Raw genomic sequence first — 18,357 nt, 5'->3', positions numbered from 1 at the left:
CTCCCGCTATCCAACGCTTTCCCTACTGTTGCACTCACTGGAGTGGGAATAGTAATTTTTACCCTCTGGTTATCCAACGCTTTCCCTACTGTCACACTCCCTGGAGTGGGAATAGTAATTTTTACCCTCCCGCTATCCAACACTTTCCCTACTGTTGCACTCACCGGAGTGGGAATAGTAAATGTTACCCTCCTGCTATCCAACGCTTTGCCTACTTTTGCACTCACGAGTGGGAATAATAAATTTTACCCTCCCACTATCAAACACTTTCCCTACTGTTGCACTCACTGTAGTGGGAATGGTAATTTTTACCCTCCCACTATCCAATGCTTTCCCTACTGATGCACTCACTGGAGTGGGAATAGTGCAGTTTACCCTCCCACTATCCAATGCTTTCCCTACTGTTCCACTCGCTGGAGTAGGAATAGTTATTTTTATTTACCCGTTATCCAACATTTTCCCTACTGTACCACTTGTTGGAGTGGAAATATAAATTTTATATTTTACGCTATGAACATTTTTTGTATTGTTTTATTTAATCTACTGTGAAATATTCATTGTTTTATTTAATTTTAATGTTTTAATTTATTTTATATAATTTATTTTTATATTTATATTATAGGTTTATTTATGTATATATGTAATTATATTGAAGATTATGTTTTTAACATTTAATTATTAAACATATTAATTAATGTTTAATATTATTGAGTTAATTTATATGGAATAAAAATGAAAATGCATGTTTTTTTAATTTACATTTATTATTTGTTAATTGTAAGGGTATTTTTTACTTATTTATATTTATTATTTTATCAATTTCACATTACTTTTAGAACATTTAAATTAGTTGATATTTTAGCAAACTATATTATTTACAACAATATCAAGGATTTAATATTTTTGTACTTACCTGTTTGTATATTCGATATTCTGGTAGTCGATATTTTGTCAGCGATATTCTGTTAGGTCAATATTTAGATCGTTGATATTCTGTCAGTGATCCCTTCCATAGGTTTCTGAAAAGATGCATTGTAGCAAATTTTTGTAGCAAAGCAGGAGCTCAGCACGGGTCACCTCTCCTCACTCATTAAAATGTCACTAGCAGTAACGGTTTATAAGGTGCATGGGTGGGGTTAAAGAGAAGGACCAGCTGCTGAGGGGAGATCCTGAAAAACTGAATTTTCATTGCTCACCCAATGACAGCATACGGTATGCAGGGACATATTACATGACTTGGCCTTATATGGTTCAGTAAAATAATAAACCCATGAAGGTTGGGTGTCGAAACATATGATAGGCACATTGTGCTGGAGGCAGACTAACAGGTTGGGGATGTGTGATGATTGTGATTGGTACTTTTTTAATCTCTGCCCTAAATAGCATGTTATCATCTGAGTTTTATTTTATAATAATCATGATCATTCGTATAAATTCATAAAAATGACTTCATGATTGTTAAAATTCGGGGTCTCTAGTTGGCACAGGTAGGTACTTGTGACAAATAGGGACCCTGGCCTCTAGTCAGAGTAAGGGGGATACACTCTTTAGATAACCCCTGCTCACCCCCTTGGTAGCTTGGCACGAGCAGACAGGCTTATCAAAGGCAATGTGTAAAGTATTTGTACCAACACTCACAGTAACACAGTGAAAACACCACAAATGGACTCCACACCAGAAAAATAGAAGTATTTAATCTAAACCAAACAAGAGCAAAATGACAAAAATCTAACATACACAGTTCAAGGATATGATTTCAAAAGAGTTATTAAGGGTACGTTAATATAATCCACAGTTGCATCACGTTTTAGCCAAAAGTACCTTTAGATGTGACAAAAGTTACAAGGGAAAGCTGTAGAGTTGAAAAACAAGCGATGCGTCACTCCTGAGACCGTGGGGAGGCGATGCGACAACTCCGCTGGACGCAGTGGGCGTGTTGTGGTGACTCCGGTCTGTATGGGGAGGGATGCGATACCTTGTATGGATTCCGGGGCGCAGGTTTTGTAGGAAGCGTTTTGCAAAGGTACGATGCGACGATCTTCGGGACGGCGATGATCTCCGGTGCAGCGGCGATGCACAGTGCAGCGTCTATCTTCTCCTCTTGCGGCCCCTCCATGCGATGGCTCTGCGACAACTCTCGAAGCGACGTGATGCGGTCCGTAAGCAAGCGGTGCGACGAACTCACCCAGTGACGATAGCCTCTGCGACGATACTCGCAGCAATGGTACTCTTCCTGCATCGGAGCTTTGCGTTCCGCAAGCAAAGGATGCATCGGTTCTGGCAGCGGCTACAGGCGCTGCGACGATCTCGATCTTCGCGGCGGTGGGAATTTCCTCGCACTGGCGGGGATGCACTCCGCAAGCGAGCGATGCGTTAAATTTAGTAGATTGTCTTTAGTTTCTTCTTATCCAGCTTCCCAACAACAGGTACAACTTCCAGAGGCACCACAACTGGCCCAATCACTCTTGGAAGGACAGAGCTCTCTCAGTAGAGTTCAGGGGAAAGCTGTGGGTGAAGTCCTTTTATTGCTGGGACTTCTTAACAGGGAGCCATCTCTACTCAGGCCCTTGGAGATCTCTTCAAGCAAGGGAACACAGCACAAAGAAAAGTCCTTCCCCTCTCCTAGGCAGCAAAGCAACTGCAGGTCAGCCCACAAACACACAGCAGGACAGTCCTTCCTCTTCAGTCTTCCAGCTTTCTCCTTCGCAGAGGTTCCTTCTTGATTCCTGGATGATCAAATTTTCTGCAGTCTGGGGTCCTATACATATACCCCTAAAAGTCTTTGTTCCCTTTGTGCAGGAGGGCTCTGAGCCCGGACTGAACCAGTTCTCGGTGTTCCTTGAGCACTTTGTTTTCCTGTCTTCTCCTTTCCTTTCAAAGAGAGGAGCAGGGTTGTCAGCTGCCCAGCAGGAGGTGGAGCCAGCATTGTGGAAGGCAGGCACAGCCCTATTCAGGCCCAGGTGCTACCTCCTCCCTCCACTCTAGATGCAGATGGAGCTTTTCAGCCCAGGGATGGCCAACTCAGCCTGTGGGAGCCACCCAGCCCCTGTCACTCACAAACCAGACAGTTAATTCACAAACAGGCCAAGGCACACAGAAAGGTCAGACAAGAGAACAGCCCCTTTCTAAAAGTGCCAAAAGCATCTAAACCAGTAAAAAACGAAATCCAGCACAGCATAAAAAATACAGGAGTTAGAGGCAAAAAGACAGGGGAAACCACGCCAAAGATGCCAGGTCTAACAATGATAAATAACTATATAATTGGAAAGTGCCAATCATTATGTGTGCATATCGATACAAGGGTACAAGGATAGGACTCTAATGTCTCCTTTAGATAATAGATTCACCAACATGATTGTCTGGCCCCTACCACTCCCTGCCTGACAAAGCATAACTCGCTGGAGGAGGAGTGAGAAACACCTGCCAGTTCTTCTTTTCTCCAAAAAAGCTCACAGTCTGTTTTGGGGAACATGGGGATCAACGAGCTGTAATCCCAAAAATAATAGGGTGAAAATTACACAAACCTTTCTCAAGAAATGAAAAGCATGTAATAATTCCCCTTCTAGGTGACATCTCCCCCTTCTGTCCTACATCTTCCTCACTGTTTCTTCCTCCCACATCACATGGCACACTACTTTTGCAGGCATTTATGACTTGCTCAAATCAGGCGGTAAATGTTGTGTTTGGTAAAGCCCATGGAATAGGGAATTTTATGTGGAATTCCAGTCGGTAAATTTAGTTACACACCTTTGCTGGTGTTGGTATTTACAGGGGCAGAGTTTTCACCCTGGCAGTACCATGCAATGCAGAATGGGGTCCATGTGGGTAATATGGGATTAGGTTTGGCTTTTGTCTTTTTACCATTAGCTGATTTCAATACCTTTTGTTCTGATTGATACTATCAGAAGTGAATTTTTTTTAACTGGTTCAAAGCTTACAAGATGCTAAGATCATATTTCTAAATATAGCTTAGCAGATGTGACTTACTCCTGGAAAGTGAAGTATAAATCACAACTTCTACCAAAAAAAGTCTTAGACAATTGGGTTAAAAATGTAACCTTTCAGTCTTGTATATAATTAAAGGTTATGAGTTTCTAGGTGGCTGGAATAAGAAATATTGTTCTATATATATTTAGGCTGGGTGGTTAACTCCACTCCGCCAGCGAAGTTTGTGGAGTTGTAGAACTCTGAACTCCGTTTGGAGTGCGTAGTTTTCCAAAACTCCACAATCGCAGCAGGGCAGAGTTTACCTTTGCTGCTGGGAGACTTACCTTCCTCGCAAACCGGTGTTCTGCTCCTGCTGCTGTCTTCACATGGCTTTTGCTGCTCCAGTTCAATTAACTGGAAGAACTGCAGTGAGCATGGCGTTCTGCGTGAAGACACGCCTGACCCTATGAAATCCCATGATAGGGTCAGGCATGCCATCATGCAGGCCCAGGCTTAATAAATATAAGCAATAAAAAAGACGCTACTGTGAAAAATGATGGAATGGCTGGCAGGGTCTTTGGCCAGGCCAAGGATTTCTTTCTGCCCTGGTTGTTGCAGTGTGTTTAATGGTGTTACTGGCATTCCTCCACTTGCTTGACATTTGTCCTAAAGTGGGCTGCAGATCAATCCACCTTGGCCTGCCTGGCGGCATATTCGGAAAATGTGTTGGGGCTGCTTCTTACACACACCACCTGTTTATGTCAGATGCTGTGGTTTCTCCTATTGCTGATCATCTGGTGAAGGCAAACCACACCACTTTGGTACTAATAGCAAACACTTGCCATAAAGCATTCTAGTTTACCTTGCACTGAGATTTGGGAACAGAAGTAAATGAGTTAAAGAAAATGCTGTAAGCAATATCTTTATCGTTACGCATGAAGCCTGTTAGAAATGGGTTCTCTAGTAAGCAGAGGCTAGCACCCTGTCCAAGTAGCGACCACAATCATAGTCACGGTAAGTCAGATTCACAAACTAAATTAACCTGTGCTCATCCTCTGGTAGCTTGGCACAGAACAGTCAGGCTTAACTTAAGAGGGCATGTGTAAAGTATTTGTGCAGCACCTAAATTACACAGTGAAAACACCACAAAAAGACTCCACATCAGTTTAGAAAAATGAAGAATATTTATATAAGCAAAAAGAGATGAAAACAACAAAAATCTAATAAGTAGAACTTGAGGTATGAATTTTGATAGAATAAACTGTAATATAGTGCTTAAAAGCCAATATCGCTTAGGGGTTACTTGAGGTTTCACTGGACCGGGGTAAATCCAAAGTTCAGCAGGACCCACGCTGGTCCTGCTAAAAAGCACCTTGGATGGAGCAAGCGGTGGCGCTGAAGAATCGATTCCTTGGTTCTGATCCATGCACTTGGGTAGATGCGTCATTGTTGAGCCTCACAGTCGGGTCCTGTATCATTGTCAAACTACTTACATTGCATGCACAGAGTCATCGTTGAGCCTTACAGCTGGATCCTGCTTCATCGTTCAACCCCTTAAGATGCAGGAGCTTCGTTATAGTCGATTCTTGCAGTCGCGTCCTGCGAAGGGATGGCTTTGAAGCAGCGGGGCATCGGCTTTGAAGGGCACTGCGTCAGTTCCCATCACCACAAAGTCATCACTGCATTGAATTCTGGTAAAGAAACAGCTGCAGAACCCAATTTCAATACCCAAGTCTGGATTGGCACCTCTTGACAGGGCAGGGCTCAAAGTTGAGTCCAGCAGCTGAGTCAGAGTTGAAGGAAGTCTTTGCCCGCCCTGAGATTTCAAAACAGGAGGAATATTACACTGATAAAGCTCCTTTCATATAACCAGCACCCACACAACATGGATTTCGAAGAGATAGCGCATATGACCACAAATCAAGCAGATGTTAAAGGATACACTAATGAGGAAGCAGAAAGCATTTACTCTCTCATTAAAGAAACAAGGGATTTACAAACCAGACCGGGTACAACGGTACAATTGATTAAACAATTGCATTACACATTGAAAAAAGAAATTAATCTGAGGCTTCATGCCACGACACTCATTCAGTACCATAGGGTAAAGCGCATTCCTAGGGGTCTAAGAATATCGTTAAGACCGATGCTTTTTAAGTTCAACAAACCATTCTTGGCACGCTGGTTTGTGATCTTAAACAAATGTTCTTTAGATTTAGTACTTTTAATTGTAGAAGAGCTTTCCAATGTCCTTAAGGAATTAGAGAGCGACATTTTTGACATGAAAACTGAATTATCTAAACGCATGACGAAAGAGGAAATGAATAAAACATTGAAAGATTTGAATGATAAGTTGGATGAACATTCCAAAGAGGTACATGAGAGAAAACTTCGTAAATTCAAGAGAGATACAATAGATTATGAATTGGATGAAGTTTATACATGGGCTGACAACTACGCGCAAAGACGTGTTTTTAGAAAACCCGATGCTACCACATCGGAAGAAAGCTTAGCAACAGAACAGGACATGTCTTTAACTCGTCCTCCAGCCACGGCAGGTACAGCGGCCACTAATATTGTGGGAGGTGAAGATAGCAACATTACTAAGCAGGCTTTTTTAGAGGGAGGCCGCACGTCGAACCATCCACCGGACGACCAGTCCCAGCAAAAATCAAAGGAACAAGGAGGGGACAATGGCGGCAAAAAAACAAGATGCAACACGTCGCAACCCAAAGAGGAATTAATTATGAACATATCTGATGTTGAACTGAACACTACAGAGCTGGCGTTGTTAAACAAAGGCATGACTTTCGTGCCTACTTATCAGAGCAACGAATTAGAAACAGAAGTATCTCTCTTTAAATTTATGAGAAAGTTGAGGTTGAGGTGGTTTTTTCATCATGTGGCCTTGCAATCGCAGGAACCTTCAGAGAACTTACAACAACGTCATGGTAAACAATTTAAACCGAAAAGTACGTTCATGTCACCAATTTCTCACAAGACTCTTGATTCATTTGAGACATTGATTAAGAAAGATCTTTCGTCATTGGTTTATCATAAAAATAGACGTAGAAATCTGACTAAAAAGGAGTTTGTAGCACTAAAGGAATTGGCTTCTAACGGTAACATCACTATTGTCTCAGCAGATAAAGGAGGAGCACTCGTGGTGCTTAACACCACTCATTATCAGCTAAGGGTAGAACAACATGTGAATGACACCAACACCTACATTCAATTAGATTCAGACCCTACCACTGAATTTCAAAGGATTTTAACACTCATTCTGACAAAAGCCATTGACTTAGGCTGGATAGATGAACAGACTAAGAGATATCTCACCACTGAACATCCTAGGCGACCTAATATATACATGTTGCCTAAAATGCACAAAGACCCAAAAGATCCACCATTCCGCCCCATTGTGGCCGGCTGCGGTTCACTTCATGAACCTCTTGGTAGATACCTTGATCATTTCATGCAATCGTTGGTGCAACAATGGCCGACCTTTGTACAGGACACTACCGACTGTCTTAAGAAACTGCAGGGAATTAAATTTTCCGCTAGTGATGAATTATGGTTATGTACAGTGGATGTATCAGCATTGTATACATCTATTCCTCATGTAGAAGGACTAGAGGCGGCAGAATGGAGGCTCTTGAGGCATGATTATGAGGAGAGTCATAACTTGTTTTTGATGGAATTACTGCACCTTTGCCTATATCATGGGTATTTTCAGAGGCAGAATCACGTTTTCCTTCAGAAGACGGGCACGTCAATGGGTTTTACGGGGGCGCCCACATACGCTAATACATTCATGGCTAGGTTTGAGGAGACCCACATTTTACAACAAATAGAATGGCAGGAGAATCTAGCATTATATATGAGATATATCGATGACATCTTGATAGTGTGGAAAGGGTCACAAGTGAGACTATGTGAGTTACTTCATACACTCAACCAGTGTCATACATCCATTAAATTCACATATACTATCAGTTCTGAACAAATCAATTATCTTGATATACTGATATCAAGAAGTGGAGATACTTTAGTCACCAATTTGTTTAAGAAACCGACTGACAGGAATAATGCCTTGCATTTTGATAGTTTTCATCCGCATTCTTTGAAAAAACATTTGCCATTGTCTCAGTTTATTAGAGCTAGAAGAATTTGTTCTGATGAATGTCAGGGATTACAGGTAATAGATAACATGCGTCAAGACTATGTACAAAGGGGTTATCCCAATACTGTATTAGATCATGCTAAAGAGAGAGTTGGTATGATGCAAAGGTCAAAATTGCTTGAGAAAGTACCTAAAGTATCAGCAAAAAGAGAAGTATGTGTATTGAAATTTTCCACTGCAGCAACAGCAATACAAAATGTATTTTGAAAAGGTGGGAATTGATAGAACAAGAGCCTGATTTCACACAAGTATTCACGGATAAACCTTTGTTTGCACATTCCAGATCTAAGAATCTGAAAGAGATACTTAAACAAGGCAAGCAGGCTACGATTGATTTGGGACAGAAGGGAATGATGAAGTGTTATAATTGTGGACATTGTGGGAACGTCTTAGTGGGAAATAAGTTTACGCATTCACACACAGGCAAAGAGATAACACTGAAACATACTTCTGATTGTAACTCGGAGATGTTGGTATATGCAATCAAATGCCCATGTGGGCTTGTATATGTTGGGCGTACGACTAGAAAAGTAAAGGTTCGTATGACAGAACATAAAAGCATGATAAGACCAGCTAATATAAAATCTTGTTTGGCTGTACATTGGAAAGAACATAGTCACACTATACCTCAGTTGAAATTCACAGTACTAGAGAGAGTATTGGAGTCTAGACATGTTGACGTCACCCGTTCATTGTCACGAAGGGAAACTCATTGGATACGGACATTGAGAACACTTATTCCCTATGGACTCAATGATAAGATTGAGATGTCATGTTTTTTATAACCTGTTATTTGTATGAAGCACATTTTGCAATGTTGTTTACTGTAATTACTGTAAGTACACTGATACATCTGCACAAGCGGTTTCTCAAGCTCACAAAATATCCAGGTACACATACATTAGTTTAGGTGAATATATAGTCCTACCATGACCATTAAATTTAACCGTGTTGGTTCTTTGATTATTGATGGTTTGTATATAGAACAATTTTTGTTTGAACAATTTCATTTATTTGGGTTTTTTATAATTAGGTGAGAGGGAGTTTATATTCATTAGTTATCTTCATAAGGTTCGCTTTCATCTCTTGTCTAGTTTAAGTTTGCACATTCGAGTATAGAGTATAGTAATGCGAAGGTGGCCATTTTGAAGCTGTAAGATTCGGTACATGTAGTCCGTCATTGATTTTCATTGCCGAGTTAGTGAAATAGTAAGGGGACTAAGCAGGCAGCACGTACACGTCGTTCGTGTTTTGAGTAAGCGCGTAAGGAGGAAGTGGTGAGGAGAACGCCGAGTGGAGGAAGATTGGTTTTTCGACTTTCGGATTACGGTAGGTTTATATGACAGATATACACGGAGTTTTATAAGTTGTTTGAGCACTGAGTATAGTTTGGGCAGTTCACTTAGGTGTTCGTTTTTTCGTATTTTTGTTTCAGTAGAGGCTCAATACCACACAGTTTGCATACAGATACGACTGTCATACAGGAGGGCTTGCATTTGTTTTATGAGGTAAGAGAGTGAAACAGTTAGTTGTTGAGAGGGTTATTATTTACTCTAAAGAGATTCAGTTAAAAAGGTTGATTTCTCTTTCGCTTTTTTCATACAGAGTAACTCCTAGGTGTCTGACACACGTGTGTTTCGGACAGTATTTGTACAAAGGCAAGGTAGGGTGAGCATCTGGTGCCCATGCATGATACAACTATTGGGAGTTAAGGCATATACACAATTCAGTGTATTCACTAGGCACTTGTGGAGATTTTTTATGGTGTTTTGCCAGCATGACAAACACTTTTTTCACCAGCATGATGTAACCGGATTGGTTTATCTCTTGTTTTATTGTACATTAGTTGCTTTCTTTAAATGAATGACCCATTAGTCATAGATTACATTTGTTATTTGCAGTTATTCCCCTGACGAAGGTTGATACCGAAATGCATTGGGTGTTGCCAGGGATATTGCCAATATTATCACGCAAGAGCTGTACCTAATGTTTGGACATCACGAATTAAGAAGAATTAAAGACAAAGATTTGATGCGAAATGTCTTCTGTTTGTGAATGATTTGGATTTTGAATTTTTTCGAGTGTGTTCACACAGATAAATGTCACATTCTTTTGGAATTCTTTTGGAATACTCATGAATACTTTGTGAAAACATTTGAAATATTGTATACTAACATATAGCACCTGAGGGGCTAGTGAACAGTGCGTCCCATTATACAGTTTCTGTTGTTTTTGAAAACAGGAGGCAGGCCAGCAAGTCCTTGGAGTCTCTTAATTTCTTGGAGGATTTAGAGATGTAGGTCCATTCCCAGGTAAGAGACAGCAGGCCGACTCAGCAAAGCAGTTCAGCTGAGTGGCAGTCCCTCCTGGTAGCATAGTAGTACATCCTGGCAGAATGTCCGCAGAACCAGAAGTGTACTGAATTGGTGGTGTGAGGGGTCCAGTACTTATATCCATTTGTGCTGTTTAAGTTTAAGTGGGGGAGACTTCAAAGAGGCATTTGAAGTACACAAGGTCCCTGCCTTTCCTGCCCTGACTCCAGACCCACTACAGGGGTGTATGCAGGTCTTTGTGTGAGGACAGGCAAAGCCCTATTCAGGAACAAGTGTCTGCCCCTCCTTCCCAATGTAGCTCAGGAAGGTGCATGAGCCTCGTGATAGGCCATCAGGATGGCATACCCACAGGGAATGCATCAAGCACAGCTTTCACCCACCCCAGACATGTATTCAGAGGCAGGCAGAGGCACAATTGGATATATCATTTATAAACTGTATCGAGGTAATCCCAATCTTAACCTACAGGAGAGATTGGCCTTGTAGGAGTGAAAAACAAATACAATCATTTTTTACTACCAGGATATGTAAAACTCAAAAGTATATGCCCTACCTTTTAAATACGCTACACCTTGCCCATAGGCCTGCCTAGGGCCTACTTTAGGAGTGCCTTATATATAATAAAAGGGAAGGTTTCACCATGGCAAGTAGGTTAACTTGCCAGTTCGAAATGACCACTGCACCCACAGGCTCTGCAGTGGCAGGCCTGGGGTGTGTTTAAAGGGCTACTGAAGTGGGTGGCACAATCAGTGCTTCACGCCCACTAGCAAAAAACACACAATTGATGGACGGAATGCAGAACAAATCAAAACATTCACCCCCAGTCAAGAGATCTGGGTTAAATCTCGGGGCTGCTGCAAGTGCGCACATCGGAAAAATAAAATGTCAATGAAATGTTTTCATTGCCATTTTAGTTTTTTCCTTCTCAGCTTGCAGCAGGGGGAGGGGGGAACGCTACAGGGCTTGCAGATATCTTTATTAGTACGTCCCTGGGCCAGGATTAAAAACATGGCACTGTGGGGAGTGATTAAGTCAGCTTTTAGTGTAAAAAATGGTCAACATGTTTCAGCCTTTGACCCTCAGAAGAGGTGTTGTGGCTTTTTCAGGACCTAACTTTTAGCGCTGCTGCTCAAGGTGCTCAAATCAAAAGACGATTTGTATTTATGACATATACAAAACTGTCCAGTGATCCTATTAGACATCACAAGCTGAAGGTTTCACTGGTGGTAAGCCACTACTGTCAACAGTCATGCGTCAACTCACCCTGGCATGGGGCTCAGGGTGCTCTCTTGTAGCAAAGATCTGACACGATGAGCTGACCTCAGGTAACCTACTTAACTTGTAGATTGGAACGCCCACGTTGATGCGAGGCATTCCAGTGATACTCTGTTACTCAAAGGTAAAGGACCAGGTGCTGCTGCCGGCTGTTTCCTTTTTCTATTATTTATGTTTACTTAGTAATGGTTGGTTGCAATTCATTTTCTCTACCCTAGTCCAGAGTCCTTGCCTGATTAATTCAGATGGCTCATTGTTGGTTAACTTATGGAAAACTAAAGAATATATCCCAATTGGCAGGGTGAGTAAAATTCATTGGGAACGCTTATATCAATTTTTATGTTTAGCCATTATCCTCAGTTAACCCGGTTTCTGCTAATTTTTCACAGTGCGAACTACAGTATTCAGACAGAATAGCCAGTTGTAAATGTCGACGTAGACAAATATCGAGTTGGAAATATCGTGACACACCAAAATTGACAGCTAGAATATCGTGGTCAAGAATATAGAATTTAAGGTAAGAAATATACTTTTTTTAAATATAGAAGTTAATAATATGGTTTGCAGAAATATAGCTGTTTTAAATATTGACTTTTTAGTGTTATGTATTTTAGTTTATATAAAAAAAGTATGTGATGTATTTTTTTTGTATAAGTATTGTTTATGGTTTTTAATATATGTGTTACATTTTTAGCAGTTATCAATTGTGTTTGTAAATTAAATTTGGCCTTTTTTAGTTCTGTAGCGGGTTGTGGGTTTATAGGGGAATAGGTGGGAAGTAATTTAATTATAATAAATTAAGGAATATTTTGTATTTATTAATATTTATTCAATTGAGATTTTATAGTGTTTACTGTGGGAAATAATTTATTTGTAATGATTATTATTTGGTTTTAAATTAATTTTAATTGATTAATTGATAATCAATTATGGTAATCGTGTAATTCTTTTTAGGTGTGTGTTGTGGGGTTTATAGGGGTAAAGGGTGGAAAGTAATTTATTTTTTATTATTTATTACTTAGTTGTACATTTATATTAATTAATTAATTGAAAATTAATTATGGAAATTGTTTAATTAATTTCATGTGCAGGTTGTAAAGTTTATAAGGGTAAAGGGTGAAAAGTAATTTATGTTTACTTAATTAATAATTATTTCCTAATTCATATTAATTAATTTATTGTAAATTATTTATGGAAATTGTGTAATTAATTTTAGGTGAGGGTTGTTGGTTTTATAGGGTAAAGGGTGGGAATTAATGTATGTTTAATCAATTAATAATTCGTTCATAATTAATATTAATTAATTCATTCAATAAATAATAAATATGGAAATTGTGAAGTAATTTTAGGTGTGGGTTGTAGTGGTTTATAGGGGTAAAGGGTGAGAAGTAACTTATGTTTAATTAATTAATAATTAGTTGATTAATAAAATTAATTAATTAATTGATATTTAATGATGGTAATTGTTTATATTTTTGTGTGTGGGCTTCACTTTTATAGGGGTAAAGGGCGGGGACAAATTAATTGTATTTACTTTATAATTAGTTGTTAAATACTATTACTTTTTAATTGAAAATAAGTTTTTTTTGCATAATTAATTGTTTTCACAGTTTAATTGTAGCTGTGGTGTGTGGGGGTTATAGGGGTAAAGTGTGGGAAGTTTATACATTTTTATTAGTTGTAATTTGTTTTTAAATAAATAATATTTATGTAATTGTAAGTAGAAGTGAGTGGTAAATTGTGTGGTGTTATAGGGTAGGAAATAATAAAAGTAAATGTATGTAATAATGTATGTTTGTGTTTCTAAATAATTTCTAATTACAAATATTTATTTGTTTGAATTTTTTTTTTTAATGTTATTTAATAAAATATGTGTAGGTATTTGGCATATGCATTTAACATTATAATATGTTTTTGAAATGTGTAATATTAAATACATTTGTATTTGAATTTTTAACATACTAATATATTTTTTAAATATTTACGGATCTGCCCGCCATTAATCACCACCCGCATGCAATTTACCCCTCACCTGATTATGACGGTGGAGTGTACCGCGGCGGATGGAAAAACCATCCGCCGCTTTTCCTCTTGGTCGACAAGTGGACCGGGCGGAATAGGGTTGAATTTGGTGGTTGTGTCTGCAAGACACCTCATCCATATTACAATGCATGTGGGATGCAGCCATGGAAAGGCATGTGTTTTTCGTAGTTGGGGACCCGTTGTGGGTCCCAGGATGTTGGAGCAGTGGGGGGGGACATGTAGGGTACCTATGGTACCCCTCTGCATTTGCATGCACAACAAGGCAGGCACCGTTCGGTGCCTGCCACGTTGTGCATGCAAATGCACATTGTGTATCCACAGCATTGTTGCGGGCGGTGCTGAGTACAATGTTGTGGATGGGGGATGCCACCGTCACCATGGCGGTGGCATCCTATTTGCTGGTGTGGGACCGTCGCACCACTGGCAGCCGGTCCTAGCACCATTAGGGTGGCAGGCAGTCAGACAAAAGTACACCCACCATCCTAATAGGCCCCTTTGTTTTTTTAAATATTTTTGTTGGTAAAACTTTGTTTTTAATTATGAACTCACTGGATTGAGAATATTAATTGTTACCCCTCCACAATCCAAAATTTTCCCTACTGTTGCACTGACTGGATTGGGAATTGTAAATGTTATCCCACCGCTATCCAATAATTATCCTACTTTTGCACTCACTGTAGTGGGAATAGTAATTTGTACCCCACTGCTATCCAATACTTTCCTTACTGTTGCACTCATGGGTGTGGGAATAGTAATTTTTACCCTTCCGCTATCCAACACTTTCCCTACTTTAACACTCACTGGAGTGGGAATAGTCATTTTTACTCCTCCGCTATCCAACACTTTTCCTACTATTGCACTAACTGCAGTGGTAGGTTTACGTTTAAAGATTGTTACACTCACTGAAGTGGGAATAGTAATTTTTACCCCTCCGTTATCTGAAACTTTCCCTACTGTTCCACTGACTGGAGTGGGAATAGTAAATTTTCAAATTGTAATCTTCATATAGACTCAATCTACAGAAAACAATCTTTTAAAGAGAAAAAATGTGTCATTCATGGCTTATTTAGGTTTTGCGCATAAATTAATTGTTTAATATCTCCTTGGGTATAAAATTGGTTCAGTAAATGAGTTAAGTGAGAAAGAGCACAAAAGGGGAATCACTTATTTCTTTTAGTTTATTGACTTACCCAGTCCCTTTTGGCTGTAAGAGGGTAACTTTGTAGTCTTTTGAGCAGAACCAACGCAGTGTAATGCATTTCCTTGCAGCCCTACATACGAGCTGCTGCTGGACAATGCATCTCTGACACAGGATCCCGCAGCTCTTCAGAAACGCCGCTCCATGGTATCTCCTCAGTGCAGGAATTCTCCTCGTAACTTCTAGGTACCGATGCTGAGCGTCGCATCCTCAACACCGGATCTCAAAACGCTACGCAACCAGGATTTAAGGTTCTTTGTTCAGCAAGCCAAACTTTGTCCCTGTATCCAGCTCATGCTTCATCTCAGTCAGACTGCACTTGTGACTTTGTCCTAGTCCTGTGCAATCAGAAAACCACAGGGGGCTTTAAAGCACTAGTTTTACTTAAGTGTTTAAAATTGCATACCACCGGTTTTGCAAATTGCATATGACCGGTTTTAAATAAGCTATCAATTTTTCTTGTGTTGTGCTTTTACTTTATCACTGTTTGGAGTGCTACATAAATACTTTACAGATTGCCTTTTAGTTCTAAGTTAGGCTTGAGTGCTTTTGTGCCAAGCTACCGGAGGGTTGAGCACAGGTTCATTTGGGGTTTGCTTGCGTTTCACCCTAACTAAAATTGTGGTTGCAGCTTGAGTAGAGTTTGAGGTTGCTGCTTGAGTATAGTTTCACCCCCTTCAGCCCAATTTTCTACAGCAATTATTACAAATGAGTGCATTGTTTTCAAACTAACAAGCCAGAGAAGGAAAACCTTCCACCTCTTTGATGCATGCATTGTAATTTAGGCTGCAAGTGAAGATGACCTTGAAGAGATCCATCTTGAAATGAAGAAAAAAGTAGCATTCCCTTTCATTGCTTCCATATGGTAACTATTCATTCACAATATCGGGAAAAAAAATATCAACTGGACAGAATATCAAGTTTTTTATTTTGAATGGACAGTATATAAAATTGTAAAAATATAGTGGTGGCGAATATCGAAATGCAGGTAAGAAATATCGAATTCCACAATATCGAAGTTAGTAATATCGATTTTTTTTGTGTTTTGGGAGTTAGTATATGTGTTAAAAGTATGTATATTTTTTTATATGTATGTTTGAATGTTGTAAAAATAATGAATTGTATGTTAATAAATTTTCTGTAATTTAATTCCGTAGCTGGTTGTGGGTTTATAGGGGAATAGGGTAAGAAGTAATTTAATTATAATGTATATGTTTAGCATTATTTAGAATTAATTAATTATATGTTAACTTTTTTGCGTAATTTAATTCTGTAGCGGGTTGTGGGTTTATAGGGAAATAGGATGGGAAGTAATTTAATTGAAATAAATTAATGTATTTTACTATTACTCAATAATTTAATATTTAATAATTTCTGTTGTTAATTACCTTAACTAATTTATTAATAATGATTTATAAATGGATTAATAATAATAAATTAGTTATGTTAATCGTGCAATATTCTTTATTAATTGGTAATTAAGTAGATATTAATTATTAGCAATTAATTTGAAAGTATGTTAATTAATTATATTTTTAATTGTAAATCATTAGTTAATGATTGATAATTAATTATGTTAATTTATTAATATGTTACAATATTGTAGTTGATGTTTCTAGGGAAAATGGTGGGAAAAAATGTAATTATAATATATATTTTTTGCATTATTTAGAATTAAATAATTATATGTTAAAAAAGTTGCGTAATTTAATTCTGTAGCGGGTTGTGGGTTTATAGGGTGATAGGGGGGAAGTAATTTAATTGAAATAAATTAATTTATTATTTTATTACTTAATAATTTAATATTTATTAATGTCTATTGTTAATAAAGTTATTAATCTATTAATAATTAATCATTCATTGATTAATAATAATCAATTAACAATTATGTTAATTGTGTGATATTTTTATGAATTAGTAATTAAGTAGATATTATTTATTACAATTAATTTGTACGTATGTTAATTATTTAGATGGTTAATTGTAAACCATTAATTAATTAATTGCTAATTATGGTAATTTATTAATATGTTACAATATTATAGGTGATGTTTATAGGAGCAAAAGGTGATAAATTATTTTTTACAAAATAATTAATTATTAATTAATATTAATTATATTTAAGGAGTGGGTATATTAAAATATTCCCCTACGCTATCCAACACTTTCCTTACTGTTTCACTCACTGGAGTGGGAATAGTAATTTTTACCCTTCCCTATCCAATGCTTTCCCTACTGATGCACTCCCTGGAGTGGGAATAGTAATTTTTACCCTCCCGCTATCCAACGCTTTCCCTACTGTTGCACTCACCGGAGTGGGAATAGTAAATGTTACCCTCCTGCTATCCAACGCTTTGCCTACTTTTGCACTCACGAGTGGGAATAATAAATTTTACCCTCCCACTATCAAACACTTTCCCTACTGTTGCACTCACTGTAGTGGGAATGGTAATTTTCACCCTCCCACTATCCAACGCTTTCCCTACTGATGCACTCACTGGAGTGGAAATAGTACATTTTACCCTCCCACTATCCAATGCTTTCCCTACTGTTCCACTCGCTGGAGTAGGAATAGTTATTTTTATTTACCCGCTATCCAACATTGTCCCTACTGTACCACTTGTTGGAGTGGAAATATAAATTTTATATTTTACGCTATGAACATTTTTTGTATTGTTTTATTTAATCTACTGTGAAATATTCATTGTTTTATTTAATTTTAATGTTTTAATTTATTTTATATAATTTATTTTTATATTTATATTATAGGTTTATTTATGTATATATGTAATTATATTTAAGATTATGTTTTTAACATTTAATTATTAAACATATTAATTACTTTTTAATATTATTAAGTTAATTGATATGTAATAAAAATGAAAATGCATGATTTTTTAATTTACATTTATTATTTGTTAATTTTAAGGTTATTTTTTACTTATTTATATTTATTATTTTTATCAATTTCACATTACTTTTAGAACATTTAAAATAGTTGATATTTTAGCAAACTATATTATTTACAACAATATCAAGAATTAAATATTTTTGTACTTACCTGTTTGTATATTCGATATTCTGGTAGTCGATATTTTGTCAGCGATATTCTGTCAGGTCAATATTTAGATTGTCGATATTCTGTCAGTGATCCCTCCCATAGGTTTCTGAAAAGATGCATTGTATCAAATTTTTGTAGCAAAGCAGGAGCTCAGCACGGGTCACCTCTCCTCACTCATTAAAATGTCACTAGCAGTAAAGGTTTATAAGGTGCATGGGTGGGGTTAAAGAGAAGGACCAGGTGCTGAGGGGAGATCCTGAAAAACTGAATTCTCATTGCTCACCCAATGACAGCATACGGTATGCAGGGACATATTACATGACTTGGCCTTATATGG

At 38.0% G+C, this 18,357-nt stretch overlaps 1 long non-coding RNA gene across 2 annotated transcripts in view; it reads left to right on the top strand.

The window, feature by feature from the left end:
• LOC144819291 (uncharacterized) overlaps positions 1 to 18,357 on the top strand; it is a 102,267-nt gene that overhangs the window by 32,040 nt on the left and 51,870 nt on the right. Inside the window, exon 3 of one of the 2 annotated variants that reach the window (XR_013607266.1) lies at positions 12,108 to 12,235. The exons of the other annotated variant lie outside the window; for it this stretch is intronic. This is a non-coding gene — a long non-coding RNA (uncharacterized LOC144819291). The remainder of the gene's footprint in view (positions 1 to 12,107; positions 12,236 to 18,357) is intronic. 2 annotated transcript variants of the gene reach the window in all.

This window comes from Lissotriton helveticus, chromosome 2_1 (genome assembly GCF_964261635.1).
Source record: "Lissotriton helveticus chromosome 2_1, aLisHel1.1, whole genome shotgun sequence".
In the NCBI taxonomy this organism is placed as follows: domain Eukaryota; kingdom Metazoa; phylum Chordata; class Amphibia; order Caudata; family Salamandridae; genus Lissotriton; species Lissotriton helveticus.
The sequence above is the reverse complement of the archived record's forward strand: the minus strand, read 5'-3'. Positions and strand labels throughout refer to the sequence as shown.